Genomic DNA, 6,000 nt, shown 5'->3' on the forward strand with positions numbered 1-6,000 from the left:
TTAACTGGGGGGTTGTTCAGGGTGTTTTGGGGGTGGGAGTTGATTGTGTATTTGGGGGGGTTATTCAGTGCTTTTGTGGTGGGCGTTGTTAAGGGTGTTTTGGGGGGGTGTTGGGATTGATTATTTGTGTTGGGGGGGGTTGTTAAGTCTGTTTAGGAAGTGTGTGTGAGGATGGGGTTGTCGAGCATGTTTTTTTGGGGGGGATGTTAGTTCAGTGTTTGCAGGACTATAGGGGGAGGGTTAAGTGTTTTGGGGGTGTGGAGGGGTCCTGAAGTGTATTTGATGGGGAGAGGATTGTGAAGTGTGTTTGATGAGGGTCTGGGGGGGGTCGTGAAGTGTGTTTGATGAGGGTCTGGGGGTCGTGAAGTGTGTTTGAGGAGGGTCTGGGGGAAATGTGTTTGAGGAAGGTCTGGGGGTCGTGAAGTGTGTTTGAGGAGGGTCTGGGGGAAGTGTGTTTGAGGAAGGTCTGGGGTCGTGAAGTGTGTTTGAGGAGGGTCTGGGGGAAGTGTTATTTGAGGAGGGTCTGGGGGAAATGTGTTTGAGGAAGGTCTGGGGGTCGTGAAGTGTGTTTGAGGAGGGTCTGGGGGAAATGTGTTTGAGGAAGGTCTGGGGGGTCATGAAGTGTGTTTGAGGAAGGTCTGGGGGTCATGAAGTGTGTTTGAGGAAGGTCTGGGGGTCGTGAAGTGTGTTTGAGGAGGGTCTGGGGGAAATGTGTTTGAGGAAGGTCTGGGGGTCGTGAAGTGTGAGGAGGGTCTGGGGGAAATGTGTTTGAGGAAGGTCTGGGGGTCGTGAAGTGTGTTTGAGGATGGTCTGGGGGAAATGTGTTTGAGGAAGGTCTGGGGGTCATGAAGTGTGTTTGAGGAAGGTCTGGGGGTCGTGAAGTGTGTTTGAGGAGGGTCTGGGGGAAATGTGTTTGAGGAAGGTCTGGGGGTCGTGAAGTGTGAGGAGGGTCTGGGGGAAATGTGTTTGAGGAAGGTCTGGGGGTCGTGAAGTGTGTTTGAGGATGGTCTGGGGGAAATGTGTTTGAGGAGGGTCTGGGGGTCGTGAAGTGTCTTTGAGGAGGGCCTGGGGGTCATGTGTTTGGGGCATGTGAAGAGTCATAAAGTATATTTGTGGGGGCCGTGAAGTGAGTTTGGGATGGTATTGAGGCTTGTGAAGTGTGTTTTTAGGAGGGGTGGGGTCATGAAGTGTGTTTGAGCGGTATGGGGGATTGATTATGAAGTGCGATTGGGGGAGTGGGGATCGTCGTGTGTGTGGGGGGTTGGGGGCCGTGAAGTGCATTTGAGGAGGTGGGGAGGGGCGAGAAGTGTGTTTGGGGGATAAAGTTAAGTGTGTTTAGGGAGATGTGGATGGATCGCACTGTCTGTGCGGAGTCTGCACGTCCTCCCCGTGTGTGCGTGGGTTTCCTCCGGGTGCTCCGGTTTCCTCCCACAGTCCAAAGATGTGCGGGTTAGGTGGATTGGCCAGGCTAAATTGCCCTTAGTGTCCTAAAAAAAAATAATAAGGTTAATGGGGGTTGTTGGGTTACCGGTGTAGGGTGGATACGTGGGCTTGAGTAGGGTGATCATTGCTCGGCACAACATCGAGGGCTGAAGGGCCTGTTCTGTGCTGTACTGTTCTAATTCTAATACTGTTCTAATTCTAAAAGTGGGTTTGGGGCGTGTGAAGGGTCATGTAATGTGTTTGGCGGTTATGGGGAGGTCGCAAAGTGGGTATGGAGGGTCCTGAAGTACCTGGGTGGATGTGAAGTCTGTTTTGACAGATTGTGGTGTGTGTGGTGGGGTGGGGGGGGGGGGGGGGGGGGGGGGAATGGTGGAGGGGAAAGCCTGTCAGGACTGTTGGAGATGGTGGTTGGCCTTTGGGCTGGAGGGTGGGGGTGAGAAAAGATAATAAATCTGTTTTACAACCGATGAGGTTTAAAGGTGTCACTGCTGTTTTTTTGTGTTTGTGGGGGGGAGGGGTGATATTCTATTTGGTTGTTGCCAGTGCACGTGTTCAAAGCATGGTTCGGGTTTTGCGTTGACTATTCCCCGACACTTAACAGTTTGTGTGAGAGGAAGGGGGTGAAGATCAGGTTAAAAGGCAAGTCTTTATTGTGCTTTTTAAACCTTGACTTGCTCCTCCGCTATAGGGGTCAGTCCGTCCCGTCTGGTCTGCACATATCTTTTGGGAATATCTCCCTTTTTTCCCAGTATGGATTCATTTTCACTTTCGCCAGTAGCCAGTTGTCGACCCCCCCCCATCCCTCATCAACCTGACCTAGTAATTCAGTCCAACTGTTTGCCTTTGCCAGCTTTGTTGCCCTCTGTTTTCATTTGACAGTGCAGCACAAATCAGTGCCGATAACTGTCACTCTTGTTTTTTAACCCCCCCCCCCCCCCTCCTTCCCTCCCTCCAGAAAAAAAACTTGTGAATTGACGTCTGTTGAGTCGACCGACTTGGTCGAGCATTTTCCTCCTTGTTGATTTGAGCTTTTAATTGAAAGCCTGTCTATAATTTGCTGATTCTGCCGGTGATTAAGAATTATTAACAGCTTGACATTTCTTTCGGCGCTTTTGTCCAAAGTGTGGACAAATTGTTTCTCAGAAGACGGTAATTTGGGGGTTGATGCGGGTGTGCATCATGGTCAAAGTGGATAATTCTGGAAGATACTAATTCAACTCGAGAAAGGGAAGCCGAGTTGAATCTCCAAAGACCTGGTCTTGTTTTGTCTTTTGAAGCCGAAAATGATTTGACAGAGCAAGTTAGCCAAGGCGAGGCATAACTTTAAACATTCACAAAGCCAGCTGTTGGTGGGATGAAGCCTTTTCGTTTCAGATCAATGTGCTTTCCTAATCCGGGAAGTGAAATGGAAACTGTGCTTTTATAGACCATTTTCTAAAAGTGAGAGGAAGTGAGGGACCTTTTATTTTTGGAAACTTATCTTTTTCTGAGGCTTCAGGCAGCTCAAAATGTGCAAAAGTGTGTATCAATTGATCCAAAAATACCTCCTGAGGCCTCCTTCAAAAATAGTTGGGAGTATTGTGAAAACTTTCAGCTGTTTGCCCTTCTGACTCTTGTGAAATCATTCTGCGCAGATCTCGCATCTTGGTAAAGTAGTGAGAATTTAAAATGTGTGTGTCCTGGGACCCCCACGTCCCAGCTGAGCGGAAGCCACGTTTGAACAATTGGGACATGCCTAATTTAACGTCAAGTGAACCCTGTCGCTGTGTGTGCGCTGCACGAGTACATTAGTGGTTTAGGTGGTCATTATTGGAAAAGCCACAATTAATAATTGGGGAGGTACTAGTCGCGCGGGCTGCATCCATGGCCGTGTCTGATAATACTTATGATAAAGGGCGACCAGAATTGTCAACCGCTCTTGTAGATTTCATAGAATCATAGAATTTACAGTGCAGAAGGAGGCCATTCGGCCCATCGAGTCTGCACCGGCTCTTGTAAAGAGCACCCTACCCACGGTCAACACCTCCACCCTATCCCCATAACCCAGTAACCCCACCCAACACTAAGGACAATTTTGGACACTAAGGGCAATTTATCATGGCCAATCCACCTAACCTGCACATCTTTGGACTGTGGGAGGAAACCGGAGCACCCGGAGGAAACTCACGCACACACGGGGAGGATGTGCAGACTCCACACAGACAGTGACCCAAGCCGGAATCGAACCTGGGACCCTGGAGCTGTGAAGCGATTGTGCTATCCACAATGCTACCGTGCTGACTGCTGACTACCGTACCGACTGATGAATGGGGTTTCCAAGCCAGTACCCATCTACCTGTTCGCATTCCCAAAAAAACCTGGTGGCAAATGTTCATGAAAGCTGAGCGTTGATGTCTCATGTGCATTAACCATGACCATGCCCGAGATATGTTCGAAGTGAAGAATTGAGGTTCGAGTGCAGATAAAATGATACACGAGTGTGATTTTTATCTGCTGTGCAGCAGCCGCACTCGAAAGCTCTGTTTCAATGCGACGTTTTACTCACTGAGACATGTTTAATTTTCCAGATATTAGTGAGAGCAGTGCTAATGGAACACAGTACGGTTAATATCATGACTGTTCAACGCAGGGAAGGCTATCCGTTCAAATTTCAAGTAGTTGCACTCCTCAGTGGCATCATCTCAGGCACTGATGGCAGTGAAATAGTTGACCCGTGATCTTTTTTTAAAGTTAAATAGTGTAGGAAGGGAGGGCAGCACGGTGGCCTCGTGGTTAGCACAACCGCCTCACGGCGCTGAGGTCCCAGGTTCGATCCCGGCTCTGAGTCACTGTCCGTGTGGAGTTTGCACATTCTCCCCGTGTCTGCGTGGGTTTCGCCCCCACAACCCAAAATGTGCAGAGTAGGTGGATTGGCCATGCTAAATTGCCCCTTAATTGGAAAAAATAATTGGGTAATCTAAATTTATAAGAAAAAAAGAAAAAAAAAAAATAGTGTAGGAAGGTGAGAGAGAGCGACCCAGTCTGGCTACGCGTTCGGTGTAAAGAATACATTTTACCCGTTCGCAGAACTATTCAAAAGTCTCATCAAGCTTTGAAGTAAAGGTAAGCTTAATTCTATTAAAATAACGTGTCCTGAGGAAAATGTGTAAGGTGAAATGCGGAGCATTCTTAAAAGTATTGGCCATTGAATAATTGATGAATCTCTAATGGCACATACACCAAAAGTCTGTTGGTTGACAAAGTGATTATCTGGCAGATAATCCTCTTGTCTGGCCTGTTGGCCTGTACATTTTGATAACACGTACATTCTATCTCGTGTTGCAAGGGTGTGTGAGCAGAACATAAAACCTGGCGATTTTACAGCATTTCTGGATGTCCCAAAATACTTTACGCTCCGTAGTATATTCTTGAGCTGTTGTGATGTAAGAAATGGCACTGTGTTCCTTTGTGTCTTTGAAGACAATCTCGGTTGGCAAGCATTTGATGGAGAATGGAATATCCTAGTGGGACCTGGGCAATGGTGTGATAGAAGAATTATCTTTCAGCTGTCATGTTGCCCGGTACTGTGGAGCATGAAACCGGTGTTATCTGTCTCTTTTGTGGTTGCATGTGACATGACACCAAGGTATGGTCTGCCTATATTGTACAGGTGCTGCATTAAACTGAGGTATTGTCTGCCTGTATTGTGGTACAGGTGCTGCATTAAACTGAGGTATTGTCTGCCTGTATTGTGGTACAGGTGCTGCATTAAACTGAGGTATTGTCTGCCTGTATTGTGGTACAGGTACTGCATTAAACTGAGGTATTGTCTGCCTGTATTGCGGCTAAGGTGCTACATTAAACTGAGGTATTGTCTGCCTGTATTGTGGTACAGGTGCTGCATTAAACTGAGGTATTGTCTGCCTGTATTGCGGCTAAGGTGCTACATTAAACTGAGGTATTGTCTGCCTGTATTGTGGTACAGGTGCTGCATTAAACTGAGGTATAGTCTACCTGTATTGCGGCTAAGGTGCTGCATTAAACTGAGGTATTGTCTGCCTGTATTGTGGTACAGGTGCTGCATTAAACTGAGGTATAGTCTACCTGTATTGCGGCTAAGGTGCTGCATTAAACTGAGGTATTGTCTGCCTGTATTGTACAGGTGTTGCATTAAACTGCGGTATAGTCTACCTGTATTGTGGTTCAGTTATGCGCATCACGGTAGCACAATGGGTAGCACTGTTGCTTCACAGCGCCAGAGTCTCCAGTTCGATTCTCGACTTGGGTCACTGTGCGGAGTTTGCACGTTCTCCCTGTCTCTGTGGGTTTCCTCCAGGTGCTCCGGTTTTCTCCCAGAAGTCCTGAAAGACGCGTTGTTAGGTAATTTGAACATTCTAAATTCTCCCTCTGTGTACCCGAACAGGCGCCGGAATGTGGCGACTAGGGGATTTTCATAGTAACTTCATTGCAGTGTTAATGTAAACCTACTTGTGATGATAAATATTATTATGTCAAAAAAAATCCCAATTAATGGGCAATTTTTGGTGTCTCCAATCCACCTTCCCTGTACATCTTTGG

The sequence above is a fragment of the Scyliorhinus canicula genome, chromosome 30, assembly GCF_902713615.1.
Source record: "Scyliorhinus canicula chromosome 30, sScyCan1.1, whole genome shotgun sequence".
In the NCBI taxonomy this organism is placed as follows: domain Eukaryota; kingdom Metazoa; phylum Chordata; class Chondrichthyes; order Carcharhiniformes; family Scyliorhinidae; genus Scyliorhinus; species Scyliorhinus canicula.